Raw genomic sequence first — 11,470 nt, 5'->3', positions numbered from 1 at the left:
GTCCGTAATGAGGAATGTCTGCTCATACTTGCAGTAAGACAAGAAAAAAATGCATAGTTTGCCTTTGAAACCATTTGAAGCGTCATAAGTGGTACAGCAAGGCCCTGTTTCAAGAAGCAGGTTTAGGCCAAACTCAGTGTTTGTTGACCCTGAAAAGGTCAGTCCAGAGTTTTCAGTTTAACAGAGAGTTACCCTAAACCCTGAGTCAGTCACCATGGTAACTCCATCACCATGGTAACTCACTCTGTGAACCTAACTAACTGACCACTAACCCCGAGTTTAACAGGAGTCTGCTCCTGAACAACAGCTCTGGACAATCCACTTCCCCATTCACAGAAACAGGAAGTGTTAGATCAAGGATTTAACTTTCTAAAGATAATTTGACACTTTTTAACATTTTGTTTCAATTTGTAATTTATAACACAGCTTACCGCTTATAACATATAATACTTATATATAATTAGTTTGGTCAAAATTATAAAAGTACATTTTATGTATAAAACAGTTTGTTACTATACTCCAAATGCTCAAATATATATATCAGACCTTTAAATGCAACATGTGCAAAGTGTAAAATTTGTTTTAAAATAGTATTTAATGAACTACAAAAGTTAAAAACATTTGTGTTTTAATGCATCACACTAATTATTCATTAAAGTGTTACTTAACATTCCTTTTTAATATCAGTCCTGAATTCAGCCTCTCTGCTTTACCGTTGTCATGGTGAATCCACTTTTCTGAGATCCAATGATCCAATGAAAGTGAACACGCTCTGACAGTGGTCCAACTCTGCTCCAAACCTGTTTTGTGAAATTAACCCTATCTGAGTATGATAACTCTGAGCCAGGATATAAACTCAGGGTTAGCTTGACCTGCTTTGTCAAAAAGGACCTCAGTTCATAATTAGCCTATTTATTCATCTGTATTCAAGCAAACAATAAAAAACACACAAAAAACACAAGTCCGTCTTTTTTTTAAATTTAAATCTCACTTTATTGTGTTAACTATTATTGATCAGCTGTGATGCATTTAGAATAACACGGGCTTGTTGTTGTTTACATTTACCGGTTAGCTTCCGTCCGAGCCTGTTACCGTAAAGGGGCGGGGCTGTCTTTTCCGTTGACCGTCTGCGTCTTGACGTCACGCACCGGGGCTTTCCTCCATGACGTCAGAGCACAGCAGTAACGGAGGCGGCGGAAGAACCAACCGGACCCTCCTCTGCTCTTCTCCCAACCTGCTCCTCCAAACCTGGACTAGACCCGGTTCCGTGGGAGCTAAAGACATCACGGAACTTCCACGCGGCCTTTTCCCTGGTGATTCGCATCCCTTGACGACGGTAACGGAGCTGCCTACGCCTCCTAACGGACTGAAAGGACCGGGCATTCAAGGCGAGGCTGACTGCAGGGAGCCGGGGAGGAGCGAGGTGAGTGGCCGAGGGATGGAGCCTCTATGCGGGCAGGCTTTAGTGCTAGCCTTCGCCTCAGGTACAAGCTAATGTCATGCGTTATAATGGCTGCTTATATGACAGGTGACACACAATTGTAACCTGCATATGTCTGTAAGTTGTGCAGTGACAGCTTGTGATGCATGAAAAACCTACAACAAATGATAATAAAGATGCACTATGTAACTTTTCTGCCACCTGAGATGTTATTATGCTTTGCTTGAAATGTTCACAGTATGGCAACTTATCTAAATTATAGTTGGTTTTTCTTTTTTTTTTTTTTTTTTTTTTACAGCTTGGGAAAAAACTAGGCTATTCTTACTGCAACTGGGTTTGCCTCTCCACAGATCAGGCTTGTACCTTAGCCTGATTTAACCTCACCTGCTTGTCTCCATGGAGATGTTTGTGTGTTCAGTGCCATGTTGAGCAACGTTTCAGACCAAGTAATAACATCTCCTAAATATGAACAAGTGGCGGAGCATCCAGCAGAAATGTCATAGTGCACTGTCATAAGTTTCACACATGAGGATACTGTAGCCAGGCAATTTTTTTAGTTAATTAGCAGCAGTATGCAGCAAAATAATATAGCTAGGTCAACAAAATGTGTACTACTAAACTAACTCACTATATAAGTCTAAGAATGTATTGTGAATATTAGAACACAGTGTACCTCAAGTTGCGTATTTCTCCGTTTAGTTCCTTTTTATATGGTAGTCAACAGGTGTAGAAGTTTAGGCTATAGTCTATGTAATGTTTCTTTCAAAAATACTTTCTATATACCAGTAGATTACATAACAATGCTTCTGGTTTTGGTGGACTTTAGGATGGGTCATAGTCCAGTTTTACATAACATGATATTTTAGTAAATAATATCAGATATGACCTTATTCTGCTCCACCCCCTTTTGCCACTAAATGCTACTAAATCACACTTTCCTTGTAGTGGTACTTCCGGTTAAGAAGGGAATCCCATTCATTTTGAACGAAGATGTTTGCAGTTAAATTCTGATCAAAGTAGGCTGATTTGTGTAAAATGTTCAATGTTCACGTGCACCAACAAGTCAACCCTCCACTGATTCTCTGGGAGGCTTTAAAACGGCTCCGTAGTCCATATAGAATTTCTTTGCTGTCAAGATCAGTAGCCACATGCAAAATAACACAATCCAAATGACGAAATGAGGTGAATATGATAGGCTACCGTATTGCGTATTGTGCTAATACTGTTAGACATGCAATCTGTATAGTTTTGGAGAAACTATTAAGCATTAAGCAAGTGTCGAGGTATATTATATGTGATTTTTTAAAGTTAAAGTTGTTTTTAATATCTTGGTTTGGGTCATCTTTAGGCTGCGTTCTTGTCCTATAGTTTGGTCCTGGTGTAGTTTTATCTTAGTCCTGATGTAGACTTGTTTAGCCCTGTTCCATTCCTAGTGCAGGTTCAGTTCTGGGTTTAATCCCAGTGAGTCCCAATTTTGGTGTGGTGCGAGTGCAAGTTTGTGTAGTCTGCTCTTTTTGATGATAACTTACTGAGTTGCTCCTGTAGCACATATAAGAGTTAAATTCTTCTCCAATTCATTTCCCTGCCACTCCCTAGTTTCAGGACATTGTGTATTTTTATGTAAAGACGCCAAAGTCAGCTAAATGTGATATGTGCAGCTGGGCAGGGTATTTATGGAGTGTTGTGTTACACAATCTTATTGTTAAAGGTCCTATATTACGCAAATTGATTCTTGTGAGCTTTAAGCCATTTTAGAATGTTGATACCTCCTCAAACATGCCTGGAGTTGTGTTTTTTTTCATTCACAGATATTTGAGTGATCCAGAGCATTTTGAGATTTGGAGATGTCTGTCTACATCTGCAAAGCTCAAAATGCTCTGTTCCACCTTGTGATGTCATGAAGCGATAGTTTTCAAGTTAAAAGCTACCTTTTCTTCTGTAGAGGTGGGCAATTCTAGGACTGAAATTATCCAAATGACTGTAGTGAAGGTGTATGAGGTTTTAAAACAGTCATGTTCTTGCTGTATTACTGATCTCTATCTCTACATGCTGCAATTAGGCCAGTTAATACACAGCAGTAATATGTCCTACCACAACTCTGCAGATGACACTCAGATCTATGTCTCACTGCAGCAGGTGAGTATGGACCAGTGGATTCACTCTGCCATTGCATCCAACAGATCAGTGTGTGGATGCAAAACAACTTTCTCCAGCTAAACTCAGACAAGACTGAAGTCATCATCTTTGGCCCACAGAAACCTAGTGGAAGAAAGTGTCAGCAGGCACCTCCAGTCTCTCTCTCTAAAACCTTCAAATCAGGCTAGACATTTAGACTTGAACTTTAACAGCCACATCAAATCAATAACATCGACCACTTTTTATGATCTAAAAACATTGCAAAAATCAAAGGTATATTGTCAAAACCAGACTTACAGAGACTTATCCATTCATTTGTCTCCAGTAGGTTAGACTACTGTAACGACCTAGCCACTCCAAACAAGCATTAAGACAGTTGCAGAACATCCAGCTGCTCGGGTCCTGACTAGAACCAGGAAGTACAAGCGCATAAGTCCTGTGCTCAGGTCTCTGCACTGGCTCATGTGACTCAGAGAATAGACTTTAAAGCAGCTCTGCTTGTAAACAAGTCTCTCCATAGCCTAGCACCAAAGTGCATCTATGACATATTAGTGCCATGAACCATCTTGCACTCTGAGGACTTCAGGGAATCCTGCTGTAGGATTTGTATATTAAACATGTATAAATGAAACAAAACACAACTCCAAGTATGTTTTTGATGAGGAAACAGCATAATAACATAGATCAGAAAATTGAGTAATATGGGCCCTTTGAAGTTTCTCCTCAATTGTGTTTTTGCCAAAAGTGTCTCTATTCATGGGTTTCAGCCTCCTGTTATATGTAACATTTTGAGGACTTTCCCACTCAAAATATATAATAATTTGTTTTAAATTGTAAATTGCTGTGGCAACAACAGTCATAATTTCCCATGATTATATATAATAGAGATATAAAATTAAATGGCTGCACCAGGACTCTGATGACTTGCTGAAGTTCCCAAACGGAAAGAAATATACAGGTGCATATCCACTCAACTTCTATCATTTTAACAATTCATGGTTTTTAGATTCTAGATTGTGTTAATGTCATTCTCCCAGACGGGGACAAGCGGCACTTTTGCCTACCATTTACATTGTGCTTTTCCATGAAATGTCCAGAGGGTAAATTCACAAATGTTGAACCTAGACCCAAGAACTCACTGTATTACCACATATATCTGCATTTAACAATATTCATTTTATCTGCCACATCTGTATTAAATATTATTGGCCGACAGAATGTTGTGATGTCATCTGAAACCCAGCAATAGCTATTTTTAAAAGTAAAGTTACAGGTTTCATTCATAATGAAATGGGGATATTTATGTAGCTATACTGCCTACATAACTGCACAATGTTTCCTTGCTGCCCAATTCTATCTCTGCCCATGTGTCATTCCCAGATTGTCCTCATTGCATCAGATTTGTGTTTTAGTACAGACTTATGAGTAAAAATGCAAATATAAGAACTTAATATGGCTGTATGTTTACAGAAACATTGAACTAATAATTATTTTATATCCCAGATAAATACATTTTGTTATTATTTTTACAAAAGTCAAATTCATTTGCGATCGTTACTTCAATTTAAGATATATTTTGGACCTCACTATTGATATAATATATATAAATATCAGTATTGGCAAAAAATGGCAGCAGCCAAATGTCGGATATCTTTGTATTTTCAACAAAATGTTTGTAATTGAATACATTATCATGATTTGAAATTCAATTAATTGCATAGCAATTTCAAATCATGATAATGTAATAATGTGATAATGATAATGTATTCATTGAAACTTTTAGGATTGATAGACTCTTTTCCTTGCTTCCATTGTGTCTATGAAAACATTTTGTTTTTGAACATTTGTGTCTATGAAAACATTTTGTACAGTACAGTAACAAATATGGTTCATCTTCTGTGTGTAACCGGAGTGGAGGCTATGTCTTGTGTCTTAGCATTACCTCACTCAGGTTAGAGTTAATGTCCCATCACGGGTCTCCTCTTTCACACTATAATGAGCAGGTTTTACATGCATTTACTTTGTCTAACCCACTGCCCTGTGTCTCCTTCCTCTGAAACACTACACCAATTGGCCTGTTTACTGCATGTAGTAGTGCGCAAACACGTATATGATGCAGATTTTTTTTAATGCAATAATTTTTTCATGAGAGAAATCAAGTGATTAAGGTCAATAATATCTATTCAATCAGATGTGAGGTTCCTGCAATTTAGCCTCCAGATGTCACGCTAAATGTTTACAAGCTGAGAAAAATGTATGTTTACTGACTTAACCTTATTGACCCAAGAAGGTCAGTATTTAGGCCTACAGGTCAGAGGGTTTAGTACATGCCATTACTTGGGTTAGAGCAGTGGGTCTTCACTTTATATCATTTACATTTTGATTAACTGTATTGTTTGGTAAATGCTGTGAAATCGTATTACATAATTTAAGCATTTACTCTTTATAGATATAATCCTTAGTATCTGTCTGCCCCTGTAGCTGCTTTATTTAGCAGAGCCCTCTGGTGGTGGGAGGGGGGCGTGCCTGACTCAAGTTTTGTTAAGCATCTTGGAGCTTTGCCTCTGAAGCAGCTCACATGAAACTTTCAGGACCTCAGCAGTGCAGCTCCTCCAGCACAGCTCTAATTATAGCTCCCTGAATCACTCTGCTTTCCGCAGCATCTCGCCGGACCTTGAACGCACCACACACACACACACACACACACACACACACAAACAGAGGTGTTAATGAGAGACAGCGCTAAAGTCCGATTGAGTCCATCTCCTCCCACGGCTGTTCCTCTCAGGCTTTGAAAAGAGATAGGTCCTCATACTGAGAGGAGTGTAGAGGAGTACATGCCCAATTTTGATTTTTAAATGTTTGGAAAGGCTCAAATGTCATAACAAATTGAATTTAAATGTACTTTATGAACATATGTATCGCCTCAGAGTAAAGGTGGTTGTTTTACAGTAGTAGTATTAGCAGTAGGACAACAAGTAGTAGTTGTATGTTGAGTATTTTCTTCTACCTTAGTAACCTTTTTATAAATAATGACGAATAAAATACAGAAGCATGCAGTCCACTGATACACAGGAGAAGTTTTAAAGGTGCACTATTCTACTTTTCTTTTCTGCTTGTCTCTGTGGAAATCTTATTGCTTTGACTGGAATGCTCCACAGTATGACATTAAACATCACAATCTAACATTTAATTTATTACAGGTGTTTTAATGCTCAAAAATGCCTGTACATGCTCCACAGATCTGCCCTCTCTCTTGCTTGTCTGTGGATGGATAAGTATAATGCCATACTGTGGAACATTCAAAGCGGTGTAAACCGATCTCCACGGAGACAAGCAGGTGACGGATCCTTCACCAGAAAAGTTTGTGCACCCTTTAAACTTTACTGTCATATACTCAACAAGGACAGAGTCATTGTGAAAAATGTATATGACAAGTATTAAAAACAGATTTAGTTGGATATGAAGACATTATTTACCATGGAATTTCTTCATAAAACTCCTCTACATATTTCAGTGCATATCCTCATTCATTCTTCTCTGTGCCTCAATTCCTGGGAAGTCCTGTTCAGAAAATGCTTTTCCAATGAAGCACCATTAGATCTGCTATCAGTCAAAACCCGCCCACAAGTCCACACCAAATCTAATTTCTCCTAAATGTGTATCTGCAGTGAGTGCGTGGGTGCGTCAGTCTGTTACACTGTGAACATTTTGTACTGTAACTCAGGCAATAGGTGCGGGTTCAATAAATGCCCTTAAATAGGCTTTTGTATTACAATTATAAAGAGGGGCGATTTTAGATGTATTTTGGGGTGGATTAAGTTGATGCAACATAAGACAGAGAGCTATTTCCTAATCTTGTCTTTTTGATTGTTGTTGGTAACACTGCATTTCAGAGTTAAATGGAATTCTATACAGCCTTAAGCCCACCACACACTACAGATTCATTTGCTCGACTTAGGCCGGATCTATAGAATTTATCCTCCGCAAATAATGACACCCAATCCCCAAAACAGCACTATATGTTAAGTTTGAAGCGTGTGTCTGTTTACATAAATCTTGCAGCAGCTTCACCGCAATCTTGAGAATTGGGGTGAAGCTGCTGCAGATTAGTGACAGTAAACAGGATTCTACTTCCTGTGTAGCTTATCATAAGCCTTCTATGTATTAATTAAGTATGTTTAAGTATTAAATTAAGCATGTATCTGAACAACTGCACTGCATTTCACAAAAAATAGTAACGCAGTTTTTACTAGAAGTGTAATGATCTGATATGTATGTATAGATATAAGGAAATTGCAGTGTTGGAACTGCAAAATACACAAACATTTGCAGTAGAATAACGATGCCTGAACATTATTTTTTTTTGAAATCATAATAATATTCACAACAAATATGATTCACATACCATAATACTACTTTGTCTGTTATTTCACAATTAAGGTTAAAGATAAAACCTCCTTTTTTCTGCTGTGTCTGTCTGTGGAGCCTGGAATGTTTGGAGCTGTGATGTCACATTAACAACTCCTTGTTTGGGCATTTTACTCCATGTTTTGGCTTCCTCATGTCTCCTGTGACTTGTCCAACTGAACTATGACCACAGAGAGACAGATCATTCCTCCTCTCGTGCGCTGTCCTGTTTTAGCTCAGGTTAAATCTAGCGCTGCTCTTCATGCATTATTTATGATATGGTCCATTCTTAAAGGTACAATAATCTCGAATTCATTCATTTACGGTCAAAATTGCCAAAAAAATATATTGGTTTGAGCGGTGTCCTATTTGTTGGATGCTTTTGGATGTGATGACTAAGTAGCTTTCTTGGACTCAGACCGGCTTGAAGTTGCTTGAAGTTCTCAAACAACAGATTTGTCAGCATTGCAGTGGTTTACTTAAAGAGATATCAGCTTGTTGTCTCTGATGAGCTTAACCCAAAGACACTGAACTAATGGACCACCTGGTCTGCGCCAGTGTAACAGGCGAGCTTAACCCCTGCCCAGACTAACCAGGGATATCAATCTGATACCAATACCAATGAGTTTTGTATTAAAATGCATTCAAACCTCTTTACTTTACTAAGAATGGCACCTAGGTGTGTTTGCATTTGCTCTACCCCAAGCTTAAACTGATTTAAAATTAATTTGAATATATATGCAGATGAACTAAAATATGTAGTCCCATAACTCGCTGGGCTCCTGTCATTGGCTGTTGTCAAAGTCTCAAGCTCCAGTCACTGCTTTAATCCTGTCTGATAAGATGCAGCTTTAACACGAGCTGGAGGAAAACCTCTTTACAATACCACTAAACAGAGTCTGTGTAATGATAAAACTCAAAACAAGGATCACCTACATGTAAAATATTCTTGCATGTTTGGGGCTAAAAGAATATCCTAATTAGTACTGAAACTAATACAGAAGGTATCAGTTCTGAAAAATGTGCATGTATGGTACCTTACTTAATTTGAATGGTCTTGATCTTTAAGGCTGCATGGCTGTATTAAAAACTCTAATGTTGTATTGAAAATGATACAATGCCCAGGTATATAGTGCCTGGTGTTTTTAGTAAAAGTAGTTTTATTATCTACTTTGTCCTCTAGGCAAAGTGTGACGCTTTTTATTGTTGGATTTAATTTTATTGAGTCAAGTTTTAGCACTTGTTTTGTTGAATTGACATAATATCATTATAATTATTCATAGAAAAATCAAAATATTCATATTTATCGATATACCCCTAAAGGCAAGATCCTCTCATCAAGCCTAAATGTGACCTATACTAACAGAACACCTTTGTAGGCCCTATGTCCAACAGGTCGATTTCTATTTATTTTTACATTTTCTTGGCTTTGTTAACAGAATAAGAGACAAAGACTGCAAACGGTTCACTTTCACTGTGTCAGAAATCCCCTGATTTACCTAATAATTTCTTGGCAAAGTAGAGAATATTGATCATTCCCTTCTTTTCCTGGAAATGTGAGGCATTTTATCAAATGTTTTAATTATTTTTAAGTCCTTTGCATTGAACAAAAATCAGTCAATAATTATACCACAGTACGTAAACTTGTATTAAAACTAGATACAAATATGAACAAGAAGGCCTACTGATACAGATGTGATAATGTTGACTGTGTGTTGAAAATGACACACTGTAATAAAGAATGTGGTATTGTGGTCTTGAAATGATTCAAATAAGGATTATAATTACACAAATAACAAATCCTTGATACAACAGAGCCTTGAACTTGTGCCTAAATATGAAACTGATTCTCTTGTTCAAAGTTGGAGTTCCACATGAAATCATTTCTCAAATAGCATGAATTCTGGCCAATGGAAATTTTGAGTGAAACGTATTTTTCTAAAGAAGTATTAAGGGACTTTTAATTAAACTGCATCTGCTTCTTTATAAAGTATAGCCTACAGGTTTAGACGCCTTTCCAGGGAATCAGTCGAACATAATTGGCAAAACAGTTCTTGGGAAAGGAGACGGAGTACTATCTGTTTATCTTTGCTCTGACAGAGAGAAGGGGGTGTAACCATAGAGATGAGCGGACATCCGAGCCAACATGTTTGTAATGGGACTGCCAATTTGGTCTGTGACGTTCACATTTGACAAACATTTGCATTATCCAGTTGTGTTAGTTTGATTAAAGGGCTGGTATCTGACTTTTATTTCTTCTGTAGTTCAGAAATACAGCATTAGCATTTATTCCATTTGGTAAAAACAGCCATTTTGAAAACATAAAAATGACACTAGATGATTTTGCCTATATGTTGCCTGGGATCAGGAATACACACTTCTTAAATACTTTACGAAGATCAGTCTGGTCTCTGGTGAATCCCGTGAATGACACTTGGATTAGCCAATCAGGGCCACGCTTGCTGCAACTTTATCGGAAAAAAAGGAAAAAAATATCAAAGGGTCTGAAAAACATAACCAGAATGAATAAGCCAAGCGCTAAACTCTGTTAATCTGAGGAAGACTGTACACAGAAGTTTTTTTTGTTATTTTTAATTTAAGACAGACTTTTTTAAAAACTGTGCCTGAAAATCGGCAGTACGGCACCAATGCGCCATCAAAACTAGTGTATTCTTTAGCACATAATCTTTCCCCACATCTGTCTCACTTTTGCATTTAGTGTTAGAAAGTGCCCCCGGTAGCCGTTAGCCAGTAAAAGTCTATAAATTAGCCACACCATTGTATAAGCTGCAGGGTTCAAAACGTGAGAAAAAAGTAGCGACTTACAGTCCGAAAGTTTAAACACACAGTGGGTGGATTCCTATATTACAACATGACATCACAAGGTGGAACAGAGTGTTTTCTGTTTGAGAAAAGAACTCACAACTCCAAGTATGTTTGTGATGATGAAATAACATTATAACATAGATTAGAAAACAGTAGAATATGGGCACTTTAAGTCTAATCAAGAAAAGTTAAAACTTAACTTTATTAGTGATGTGGAGAGCCAAAAAAGAGATTTACCAGAAGTTGTAGAATATCTTTTTCCTTTCATTTCGTAGTACTGTGACTATAGGAGACAATATATGTTTCCTAACTCTATTCTCAAGGACAACATTAAAACAGGCATATGTCTCTGTGTATGGAGTCGAGCTATGGAACTCATTAAATCATGATGCTTCGAATGTTGCATTAGTTTCTAAATTTAAAAAAAAAAATGGACTGTGTGACCACGGAATTTATTGAAGTGTATGAAATGTAAACCACAAGAGGATACCTAAACCTGCATGTGGCCCTTTGGGGACTTGGTTTGGCTGTGGAATTATTAAAGAAATGTTTAATTTAATGATCTGTAAAAGGAGCAGAGTTTATAAGATTTATCTTCTCCCTGTTCCTTTTGTTCATGCCAATAATGATAAATCACATTATGGTTGGAACATGTAT

The 11,470-nt window shown here is 37.5% G+C and overlaps 1 protein-coding gene across 1 annotated transcript in view; it reads left to right on the top strand.

Moving 5' to 3' along the window:
- Nucleotides 1-1,210: 1,210 nt before the first annotated feature.
- rnf19b (ring finger protein 19B) overlaps nucleotides 1,211-11,470 on the top strand; it is a 43,748-nt gene continuing 33,488 nt past the window's right edge. Inside the window, exon 1 of the mRNA XM_033974997.2 lies at nucleotides 1,211-1,423. The gene's annotated coding sequence lies outside the window, so the exon portion shown is untranslated. The remainder of the gene's footprint in view (nucleotides 1,424-11,470) is intronic.

This window comes from Periophthalmus magnuspinnatus, chromosome 11, assembly GCF_009829125.3.
Source record: "Periophthalmus magnuspinnatus isolate fPerMag1 chromosome 11, fPerMag1.2.pri, whole genome shotgun sequence".
NCBI lineage: Eukaryota > Metazoa > Chordata > Actinopteri > Gobiiformes > Gobiidae > Periophthalmus > Periophthalmus magnuspinnatus.
This window is presented reverse-complemented; position numbering and strand designations above follow the sequence as displayed.